This window comes from Passer domesticus, chromosome 1 (genome assembly GCF_036417665.1).
Source record: "Passer domesticus isolate bPasDom1 chromosome 1, bPasDom1.hap1, whole genome shotgun sequence".
Lineage (NCBI taxonomy): Eukaryota > Metazoa > Chordata > Aves > Passeriformes > Passeridae > Passer > Passer domesticus.
Genome location: NC_087474.1, coordinates 152,182,033 through 152,194,458, shown reverse-complemented (window position 1 = coordinate 152,194,458; position 12,426 = coordinate 152,182,033). Strand labels below are relative to the sequence as shown.

The 12,426-nt window shown below is 38.5% G+C and overlaps 1 long non-coding RNA gene across 1 annotated transcript in view; it reads left to right on the top strand.

Annotated features, from left to right (window-relative positions):
- Positions 1–1,352: 1,352 nt before the first annotated feature.
- LOC135290054 (uncharacterized) overlaps positions 1,353–12,426 on the top strand; it is a 56,874-nt gene continuing 45,800 nt past the window's right edge. Inside the window, exons 1-2 of the long non-coding RNA XR_010352784.1 lie at positions 1,353–1,492; positions 2,421–2,640. This is a non-coding gene — a long non-coding RNA (uncharacterized LOC135290054). The remainder of the gene's footprint in view (positions 1,493–2,420; positions 2,641–12,426) is intronic.

The window sequence follows — 12,426 nt, the reverse complement described above, 5'->3', positions numbered from 1 at the left end:
ACTCTGTAGTCAGCCAGTAGTTGAAGCTTGGCAAGCACTGGCTTATCACAACTTCCTCCATTCATTATTTTTTCCATAATGTACCCAGATATTGTACTACCTAATAATCCAGCTTCAATCCACAATAATAAAAATTTTAGATTAGAGAGTTAGTGTCATAACCTGGCAACAAAAATTTCCAACAGGCTTTTGTTCTCTTTTTCTCTTTCCTTTTGAAGACTATAAACTCTTCTCTCTCTACTGAAATAAAATTGTAGACAGAGTGTCACAATATATTAATATGTCTGAAATATTTCTCTTTTAAAAAAATAAACACTTGAAAGTTTTGAACAGCAACATTTGAAAATTTTGAGTCACTCTAATTTCGTCTTTTTCCCCCCTTCCTCTTAGAAGATTCATGGTCTTCTGGCATAATATAGGATCTTAATCAGCTAGTTACATGTTACGGATTCAATAAGGCTGTATAAATGGGGACTATTGAAATGGCATATAAAGAGTTGGAAGATCAGTAGCATAAATAGGCATTCTTACAGTAATTATGGTGTAAGCACATAGATGTGTCCATGTGCATTTATTTATATATAATGTGAACAGTATTTTGTTATTGTTATGCTTTATTGAGCCCATTGATTACATTTACATAATGTCATTAAATATCTCTGCAGAGGCTCATCTGCATCAATATTGTTATAGCTCTAAATCACCAATGGATTGGGCTTCACAGTCACAGTAAATAGCTCCCTCTAAGATATGCTACAGAGAAACAAAACCAAACTGTGAAAAACTGCAAGACATTGCTGTCCTACTAATTTAGTAGTTTGGTTACTGCTGAGAGCTGAAGTCTGTCTAGCTGTACAGGCAAAGAAGTTAATGAGAAGGAAGGAAAAATGCTTGTTATAAACAGTCGTGTGGTCCTGGAAGACCAATGGAGATCTCTGAATATTCATTCAGCAATAAATTAAAGAGAAAGAGCCTTGAAGAAAAGCAAAGACTTCCAGGAGCATGGAAATGAACTAGAAAGGCCATGATATCAAAGAGTAGAGTGTATAAATGGAGCTTGAGAAAATGGTAATTCTAAAGGTAGCAGTGAAAACCTCTGTTTATGTAATTTACCAGAATGAATGCACGTATTAATCACAAGACCTTGAATGCATCTCCTTTCCAGAGTTAAGGAGTTAAGAGTTAAGGAGTTAATCTGCCTTTTTTGGTAACAGGTTTTGTGAAGATATGTGAAGAGAGAAGGTGCAAGGCCAGGGCAGAGACACAGCTGTGATGCCACTGCAATGCAGCACAGGTGAGAGCCAGTGACAAAGTCTCAGTTTAAATGCAAACCCCAAGGGTGGGGAGGGACAGGCTATTACTCCTAGCTCTGAAGAGGTGTGCTCAAGGCCCTGACACTAAGGGGAATGTGGCATGAAGAGAAGAAAGCCCTGTGTGTACTATCAGCTCTTGGTCCACACTCACAGACGTGGAACTAAGCTTGTGTAATATGGTGTGTGGTAAGATTCACATTAGAAGTAGTAGGGCCATTTCTAGCTCTGAATCTTGTTATTTTCAACATCTGAAATTGAGAAGGGTGGTAAGTGGTGCTTCTTCTAAAGAAGTGGTCCAAAATGTTGCAAAGGCTATAATTTTCAATGGAAATACAAGGTTAAAGTATTACAGTTTCTGTAAGATGAGTTCAATAGTGGCTCTCTATACATTTGCAGAAAGCAGGGCCATTTTTGTGGCAATTTGTTGAAAGGACATTCATCCTTTCTGAGTTGCCCTTCCAGGAAAGCAGTAGGCTTCCCTTCCTGCAGAGCATTGCTGTAAAGCTATGCAAACGTCACATGAAGCAGCTGTCTGCAGCATTCTGTACAGTGCTGGAAGCTCTGTTTTCTGCTCCTTGAAACTCAGAAAACATGGAAAAAAATGATCAATTGAAATCTAAACACATAATGTGCAAGTGTAATTGTGTACGGGTTCTATAGCGTTGTGTATTTTATGGGGTATAAAGAACTGGTTGTTTGAAAATAAAAGATTATGTTTGTCTGACATTTCACACTGACTCTGATTTCAGTACTTTATCTTCAACAATCGTGAACAATTTTATTTGTGTTTTTGGATAATTCTCTATTTCAAGAGATTCTTTTTGTGCATATGCCTGAGAGGGAATTACTTATAAGTTCCCGCAAAAAAGTTCAGTTGTTTTAATAAAAAAGATTAGAGGGAAAAAAAAAAAGAAGTTTTGTTACTATTGAACCACTTTTTATGAAATCCATGTTTTGAAACAAGTGTTTCAAATTCGGAGGTTTGTGAACTTTATTAGTGATAGATCTCTTGCTGATGTCATGTTGGAAATCCCAACATAAGTAGCTAAGCTATAAATAAGGGAAAACCCTTTGTTAACAGTTGCTGGACTATTCTGTTTTGGACAGATGACCTTCCAAATCCCCTCTCCTTGTGGATATCATGCTAAGATGGCACAGCACAGCTGAATACACTTCTCCCCACAACTTCTGATCCAGACTGTGTCACTGTGATCCTCCCTCCTCTGGCCTGAAACCCAAATCCTGGTGTGGTGGCAGGAGGGGATCTTCCCTCACCTTCAGATGAGATAAAAGCCAGACCAAACAGAGAGAAGGTGGCAACACACAGGTACAACACATGTGTCTGCATGTACCAAAACAACACAGGCAGTAGCTGAATTTAGCCGACTAATGAACTTTGTTAATTTCTTTGCCAGCACTTGAGAAATTTCCCCGATGTTTATTACTGTTCTTATTGAGATGAGGCACTGCAGTGTATCAACACTGTTCTCAATTGGGAGAAAATCCGTAGTGCTGTTTTTTTGTTGGGTTGTTTTGTTTTTTTTTTTTCCTTTTTTTGCTGGGCAAATGACCCAGAGGACTTTGGGGTAAAGGAGATGGTTAATCTTGATATTCACGCAAAAGGTGAATAGGGCTCATTACGAGATTGTCAAGAGCAAACCTAGCAGGAAAGAAGGCTAAAACCTTGCAGTTTTTGTCCAGATTCCACTGCTTTACTGTCCATGTGAGCAGTCCATTCTGAGTACCTCACAGTAATCTTCTGGCCTAAAACTTGATCTTTCTTTTCATGGAAACCTTTCATGGAAACCTTTCATGGAAAGATGAGGAGCTGCAGAATGTACAGACAACTGATGTTTTCTGCTGTGTCACCTCAGCTTGGAGTGGGAGCATGAACCAAATGTGAAACCAACACTCCTGAGAGTGATCTGAAACTGAAATTGGTTTTCAGAGACTGGGAGAGATGGTGCATAAAAAAATATCTGGGCACAAGGAGGTTGATAAATCATGATGATTATTTTCACTTTGTCTACTTGTAGAAGGAGAAAACCAGCTTCTTCTCCAAACAGCTGCAGAGTGAAGCAAAATTTGTAGCCTTGTTTAATTTGGAATTTAGTCTAAGTGTTCAAAGGATGCCAATCCACAACTTGGGATACTCCTTCTAAAAAGCACCACAAAAATAATAGTGTCCCAGTGTCTGTGAAGAAATGAGATAAAAGCCAGAGTAGCTGTATTTGGAGCAGTGTTGGTAGACAGTATGCTAAATAAACATGAAAGCAGACACTTATTAGTGAGGTTGGAGGTTGAAAATGCAAGATGTAAATTCAATGCGTATAATTGCTTTTGCATAGTAAAGAGGGCACATGAAAAAAAAAATCTGTCATTCTGTAATTAAAGGATATTTGATAAAATGAGCATATAAGGTATAACTGAAGTTGTGTATTTGTCGTTAATGATGGCATTTCCTAACTGATGATTACATGATCTCACCACCTTATTGCTCTTTAAACAAAAGGGTTGGATTGAATGTATTTATACACTCCAAAATATGCATATTCCTCTGAACCAGATAGCATTCTGTTATAGACTACGTACAGATATTCTTGATTCATAATTATGTAAATAGTGTAAGGAATCAGGTATTTTTAAATATTTTTAAAAATATCAAAATAAAGCTTAAAACCCATGAAACATCATGGATAAGAAAAAAAGATGAGTCCAACAGTGTGTATAATAAAATAAAATTTTGTCTATGAGAGTTCAAATGGCTGATGATTTTCAGTCGGGAAGGAAGACAAAAGGATTTTGAATAAACAAGTTTAATTACTAATGTGATAATGGTACAGTAATAACATAGAAAAAGCAGATGACATATTGGAATTGTTTTCTAAATTGAAGTTTGTTATCATACTGTTTACCCTGAAGGTGTCTGGTTATCAACAGGTTGGGGAATTATGCTTCAAGTCAAGCATGTGTTCAAGTGTTTTTCTCCATCCTTGAGACAGTGAGAGTGTGAGAACACATCTCCTCATCTCTCCATGGGGAGCAAGTGAGCAGCACCATGCTGCTTGCAAAGGCTGCTGTTCAACTAGGCCAAAGGAGGAAGACCAGCTGTAATCACTTGGTGGGAATAATTAGTATTTAAAGAGAGAAAAAAAGAAAGTGTAAGGTTTATTTTTCCTCTCTAAAACTGGTGAAAACCAATCATGCCAAGGAAAGATATATTTAGACATACTGTGGAAGTATCAGAAGTAAAATTAAGTTCTAAATCTCATGAGACATGAAATGCAAGGCAGCTATCTGTAGAGTAAGCCCATAGAACCTTGTATTAAGAAGATTATGGGGGGATTAGTTCCAGTGTAACTGCCATATTAAAATATATGGTGACAGGTGTTTCTAACTTACTGTAACAAGGTGGAACCTTCTCTCATACCCAAAAATTCTGGCAACAAAAGAAAAGGGGTTTTAAGGATAAGAAGCTGCAGACAACTGGAACAAAGAGAAATCTATTGACAACAAGTGGAAGACTCTGGTGTATATTTATCACAGAGACTTGAGTGTTTTCCTGAAACTTGGCCATGTATTGTCAAAAGAATAAAAAGAAAAAAAAAGTTGTGCTGAAAAGTCCCCCTCTACTCAGTTGAAAGTTCCCCTAGCAGCACATTTCCAACCAGCTTTCCTGACATTATTTAACATTTCTGTGCTGTCTGGTGAGGAGTCACAAACAAAACAGGGGACAAAAAGACTCAGATGTGAGCTCTATATAAAATTTAAGAATTTTGATCAGGATGCAACAGCTGAAATCCAGCTCTAGAGATAAACAGTATCCAATGAGTGGGAAAAATCTGTGCCTGACTTACTGTGTCACTGGGCTACTGCCCTTAAGGCATTCATAAGTCACCGGCCCATAAAGGAGTGACCTGACTTGTGTGATATCTTTCCCATATGGAAGGATGGGTCCAACTCTAAGTGGCTCAATCCAGAGTGAGCTCTGAAATTCTCATTCTTAAACCTATGGGACAGAATATACAGTTCTTTGGAGACCCACTGCGATTCAGGAAAAAAAGAAAGAGCAAAACTGGTTAGGATTATTTTTGTTTACTTCCAATTAAATTGATGACTTTAAGTTTTACAGTGTGAATCAGAACCAACCACTGCAGCAAATGAGGGGAGGAAAAATACAGTGAAGGTGGTTTATCCCTAAGGCCCCATCTTGATATAATAGTGGAATAATGAGAAATGGGAACCAAAGTTGGAGTCAAAATTACTCATAAACAATCTATTGCTGCACTTGTACATTGCAGACACTTCACCTCGATCACACATTTGCCTGAACTCTAAGACTACAGGCAAAAAGGCTTTCATCTCTCTAAGATTAGGTATTTAAGGTCTCCTTTAGTATATTAATACATGCTTAGTAAATACAGCTTAGTTTAGGTGTCTAGAGCATGGGCCTTTGCCCATCTGAGCTACCTGCTTGACTCCTGCTAAAGCTCAGTAAGGTGAAATCACTAAGAGCCAGTGATTGGCACTCATTTGATCTCACAGCACCTACTTAAGCTGAGATAATTTCATACATTTCAGTGGCAGGCTCTTTACTGGCTATAATGGCACCCAAGATGATTTTCTCAGCTGTGAATACCTAAATTGTAGGCATTCTGATTTAGGGGAATTCCACAATGTCATTTCTTCTTTCTTACTTCACAGGTATGCAGACCTCTTGACTTTCCTGTTGTAGTGCCAGTTTACAAAGCAATGAAAGAGGAATTGGCTGTTCCCTGCATTGCTGTGCCCTTCTTGGCAGGGATGCTCTGGATCCCTTCCTCCCCCAGATTTTATTGATCCTGAGATGGGTCCTTAAACTTGGCCTTGCTGAACTTTTCCCAGGCTTAGAGGAGTATCCCACTTCAACAGAATATTTCTTAAGTATAGGCTACAAATGTTTTCAGTCCAGAGTAGATATGTTCATGTGGCTCTCAAAAAATCTGCAAAATGTTGGTAGTTCAGAACTTCCTTGATGAGTTTATAAATGTTCTTGAGCATTTTTTTCAGCTGGCCTAAAACAGAGGTATATCCTTCCACCTTCATAGCACAACATGGAAATTGAAGTCCTTTGCTGTAGAATGAAGCATTGCAGGAAAGGTCCCCCTGAGTATTCATGCTGCTCCAGTAGTAGTAACAATCACAGAGTGTAAGTCATCACACTCTTTAGACAATAGCTGAAAGAAAGTTGTTTCAGCAGAGCTTGACTCCAGAACAGATACAGGTGCCTGGTCTGGAGGTATTTACCAGAGCACAGCTCAAATTAGCCCAGGCTGATGGAGCTTTGCTGAGGCCAGTAGAGGCATTGGATTTAGACTGCTTGAGGGTCTGACTCACTAGTTTCACTACACTTTAAACATTTGTGTTTATACATGTGGATTCTTTTGATTTTTAACACTTTTTGGCGTTGCTAACCTCCTGCAGATGAATAGTTAATTACCCTCCCCCCTGTGCACTTAATAGTGTAAGTGGCATTTGCAGGGTTTTTAAGAGCATGTGCCAAGCAAAAGAACTTTCAACAACCACAAGAAAGTGAGTTCTTATGATCCCCTGGCTGGAAGTGTGTGCAGGGCCCTTGAGTGGTGGCACTGCTGTCTGCAAATCCTGGCACCGTTTGGTTTTACATGTGCCGAGGAATGCCTGCCCTTCCTCTGCATTCAATTTCCCTGTCTCCAGCTTTATTTAGTTAGATGTTTCTCTTGTGCATCCAGTAAAACTCGACCACAAGAATGAGTAGTTGCTGTTTATAAAATCAGCACATTGTTATGTAATCCAGATGACAGGAGAAGTGTGAAATGCTGTTAAATACTCGCCTATAACCACAGCTCAGTTAGATCTAGACAGTTAAAGTGCACTGGCGTCTAGGTTTCCTGAAGGGTTGACTCTAGAAGTGGGAGGCCCACTTCACTTTCAGGGTGTAGGAAACAGAACAGCTTTCACTAAAGTGTACACACTTTTTCTGACTTTTTCCTGGTATGAAAGAAGGAGCAAGACTACCAGTGTGATAGAAAATATTAGATACATCCATAGTTTCTGTTAAAATATTAAACTTCTGGGAAACTCCAGAATATTTCCATTCACTTAGAGAATGATCACACTGATAAAATGGCAGTTTTGTTAACAGAAATGTTTTAATAAAATTCTTTCATTTCCTTATTCTAATGGGAAAAAATAACAACTAAAGAGTTCTGGACTCTGGGTTTAAGATCTGGCATTCTGTTCAAGAGCACCAGTTACTAAATGTGCAAGTATCTTCTTGTTCAAAAATTATTTTTTTCAGTGCTGTTAGTGTGGAATGGAAGAAATTTTGTTTTTTCTTTACAAATTTGATTCCTTATAATGCCTTATAACCTAGCCAGTTTATTTGATTCTGTATCCAAGCAAGATATTTAAAGCTAAAATAAACCAAAATTGCTGAAGGGAGACACGTACCTGCTCCAATTCTATTGTCTGCCCACTGACCCCACCAAAATATAGGGAGGAGTGGTGAAACAGCTGGGTGACAACCCTCTGTCATTCTCCATTTCTCCCTAAACTGAGTCCCGCTCTACCTGGTGGAAAGTACAACCTGCCATGACCCACTATGGATGTTAACAACCCCAATAAACTTAAACTTACCAACATTGCAATGTGTCAATGTAAATAAGATGAGGTGGTTCCTGTTACCTCCACACCCAGATATATTTTCTTTTTGGCATTACCTCATTTCCCTGTCCAAAGATGTGAATTTCCTAAAAGAAAAAATCTAGCCACTTCTCTTTTTCTTGCCTCTGCCACATTCATCTCATGGTTTTGGAGATGGATCTCAGCGTGGTTCAAGTATACAGGGTCTGTCTTCAGTCTCTAAAACTGTTTCTTACTTCACTGTAAAAAACAGTTGCAGTGAGTGTAGTTTTACTGATACTGATTGAATTATTACCTGGATTTACTCAATTTTGTTGCAGTCATCTATAACAAGAAACATCTTTGATGCTGCCTCCTGCTGCCCAACCATCTTTAGAAAATCCCATTACAAAACTCTCAGGGGGTGATGTGTCAAAAGCATAATTTGTCACAGAGTTGGTTCCTACAACAAGATGTGAATCCTGGCTTCTCTTTTACCTTGCCTTGCTCAGTCCTGCTACCCCCCAGCTCTGAGTTTCTGTCTGTTCTGGGGGCTCCTCAGGTTATCAGTCAAGGTAAAAGAGAAGTAAATTTCATCTCTTAGCTGCAATTTCTGCTGTCCCCATGTGGAGTGACAAACAACTCATTCCAATGTACAGCTGCTGTCCATTGCTCCCTCTCTCCCTTAGAGGATTGTGGCAAGCTCAGCATTTTATGCATTACAAGGACATAGATTTAAACCCAGAAAAATCCTAATTGAAAGGTACTATTATCAAGATCATGCAGAAGGTTTACAATTTTTATCTGTCCACAGCAGCCATTTCCTATGGAAGAGTTAATGTTCAATATTCAATTCTACACCAAACACATATAGGACAATGCTGTTCTTTTTTTACTTAAAAAGTGAGCAAACTTTATCTGCTCAGATGTCGCAGTGAAGTGAGAGCAGACGCTGGTGCCCATGAACACCAGGAGTGTGAGCTGCCCACACTCTCTTGCTTTCTCCAGTTTTCATCCAGGGAAAAATTTTCCTTGTATGTGTGTCATCTTCTTCTTTCATTCTGAGAGCTGAACCTGGTATTCTTCAAAGATCATCTCTAATATATCTAAATGTTTAATAAAGTGGGGTGCTTCATGTAGCAGTGAACCAGGACGGCATATTTCTGAAACTGGCCAATATCTGCTTTAATGGTCTCCCAGAAGCTGCTGCAGATTGTATTTGACATGTTTGCTATCTTTCCATGATTCTTTTTTCCAGTTATGCTTACAAGGAGCTTACCTCTCTCCCCCTCTCCCTCTTTGGGACAGATACCCAGCTACTCCCATCCTTTGGCCTAGCAGCAGTCCCCCTGCCACACTCCTGTTTCCAGGAAGTGATTTTAGGGACAGAAACTATCAAATGTTATCTCAAATTTAATTTTTGGATAAGTGCATTATCAGGGCATGCATCATGAACTGGGATTACTTTCATTTAAATGTAAAAAAAAAAAAATATCCTAGAAGCACATTCTGATGTACAGTTCCCCCAGCAAATTATGACTTGAGTAAATGAGTAGATCAAATTAATGAAACAGACCTTTGAAAGGTAGGAAATTAGGGACCTGCATGAATTTGTGTCACAGGCTCCATTTTATGAGCTACATTTTATCATTCATAGTACAAAACGAAAGTAAAGAGCTCTGTTTCATCAGTTACTTATATCCAGCTGCTATGAAAATAATATGTTTGATATAATTTATTTGACATTTGATGGGTTTAAGGTTCCTCTGACAAGATATAATCAACTCATTATGGAGAAACAGAAACCCTCCTTGTTACAAATAAATTATTCCTAGTCATGATTGAATTACTGTGTATTCAATGAAAATGGGATGGAGGGGTTTCCAGTAGAAGTGGATATTTTATCATCAGGCCTGTATGATAAAAGCCAACTCAAGCTGCTTTATGTTTTCTCTCTTCAGTGCTCTGATTAATGAGTGGCATTACTTTTTCAAACCAACAAATTAGGTCTTTCCTCTCCATTTTTTCACATTAAAGCTGTTAGATCAAAGTATAAAGACTGTGTCTTTCCTTTTTATGCACAAAGCCTGGATAAACAGCTTGAACAGAGTGTTCTTTTACATTAGTTTGTTAGTTTATTTTTAAAAATCTCAACAGTGTTTGTGAAGCAAAGCTAGCTTTATGGGTGGGGTGTGAACTGTCTGTTTTAAGTCAGAACATGTGATTAATTTAATTTTGGTCTTAACATCAAATATGTTGCACGCTGTGTTCTGCACCATTACTTTGTAGAAACAGGAGAAAGTTGTATCATTTTGCTGGAATTAATTAATTAAAAATGTGTCTCCAGAGGCAGCTGAGGCAATGCAGCCATCCAGGACTACACAGCAATGCTGAACATTTTTGTGACTGAAGGAACAGCACAGTGTGCACCAGTCTGTGAGATCAGCTTCCATGATTTCAAAGGAATTTGCACATGCACAATCTTTTTACAGTTTTTATGGCCTGTAAAATCGATCAAAATAATGTTACATGGTGGAAACATGAAAACAGCAATGAAAATAAATCTGGGATGACAAGTTTGGGGAGCAGATCAACATGTGAGGTGGAACCCTGCAAACACCACCAGAAGACCAGGTTGCCTGCTTCAAAAGCTTCTAATTATAACCGTGCTTCTTAGATACTAGAACAAAAACCACTAGGGCCATTTTGAAGCAAAGGCACATAAATTACCCAGCAGCTACTGATTGTTTCTCTAGACTTCCAGAATTATTGCCTCTCATAGGAGCCACTTATTATTTATGCATATCTAAAGCATGAAAAAGGTTTCATATACAGTTAAAAGGAAGAAGAACAGACCTGAGAGCTATGCACCATTTGCCCTGCTCTTTCTTGTTCATCTCTGGCAGGAAGGAAAGAAAAAAATACCTATTTCTTTGTTCTTTGCCATTATTATATTGTAAAATGTATGATATGTGTGTGGCTTCATAGCTCATAAAAAATTTTTCCTGTACTGTGCTTAATTATTGTTACCACACAGGGTCATCCGAAGTCCAAAAAGATCTGAACAAACTGAAAATGAACAACTGACGCCACTAATGCTGTAGAAAACTAGAATGATGCAATATGCATAAAGTCACTCTAAGTCTCACTAATTCCACATGTGCCAGTCCTGACTCTGCTCTGTAGTGCCAGTTACAAGCAGTGCAATTCACCATGACACAGAGGGATTTAAAAATTAACCTCCAGCTATTCCACTAAGCACCATTCACTAGAACGTGATGATCGCTCACGGGAAAGTTTGCAAGGTCTTGCAAAGTGCCTATTGAGACTGAATGGTAAAGCAATATACTCTCACGAGTCCCTGCTGCTTTTCAAAGTGCAGCTCTGTAACCCTTGCCAAAAGTCAGAATAATCTCATGTTGCCATACTTTTAACTCTCTTAGGTGGCTTTGAAAGCCGTAGCATCCAGGGTCTCCATCATGCTGACAGGTTTGAGTCTGCAGTTTCTTCTTGAGGGCTCGAATTCATTGTAATTTTTCAACTCTATTGCTCAAAGTAACTTTGGCATCTTTCACTTGGTCTTTGTTTCCTTCTGCATTTTGTCCCTTTTTTTTCCCTGGAGCTGTGAATCACATTTCTCACCTGTTTACAAATGTTTTATAAGGGTTTTTCCTTGCTGTGGATCAGCTGACCATGCTTGCTTTTCATAGGGATGTAAAAAAAGAGATGGAAGAGACCTATATACATAATTAATATACAGATTTATAGCACTGGTTTCCCCATTTAGAGAAAATTAGATAAATTTCTCTATGGGAAAATACATGACTGCAGTTTATGGAGAGCAGACACTTTAATATATGTGTAGCTAGCCAGGATTTCTTCAATTCATGGTTTTTTTTCTGCTGTTGTTTGCAACCACACATGACAATTGTGTCTCTCTCACTGAGTTAATTACATGTGATAACTATTTTCTGGAGTTCAAACTCCTCTGAAACATAAAAGTTTCTTGGCTGTCATGCAGCTGTACTGTTCACCCATGTACATAGGCAGAGGATATGAGCTACAATACAGGTGTTTTAACTAAGACTATGGAAGTGGGAATCTGCATTTTTAGAGTGGGCATTTCAGTCTTCTACACTATCAAGTAGCCATAATTTAGTTAGCAGCCGTAGCCTTTGTCAGTGAAATTAAAGCAGTTCCTGCACAGCTGGGAGAGGATTTGAGAGCAGGATGTCTATGGATACTTTGGGGGGATGAATGTCCAGGTCAGTGGTGGGAGGAAGTAAGGGTTGATGGAGAAAAGCAGAAAAACTCATGGGAAGGGTAGAATTTATCTGCTGTTGATGGTAAATATGTTTGTAGAAGAAATTTGTATTAAAACTAGAAGAAATAAAGACTCACTTCCCACCATACTCTCTCAACAGGAAAGGGAGTTGAATTTGCTAGAAAGAAAAAAATAATCTTGGCAGTG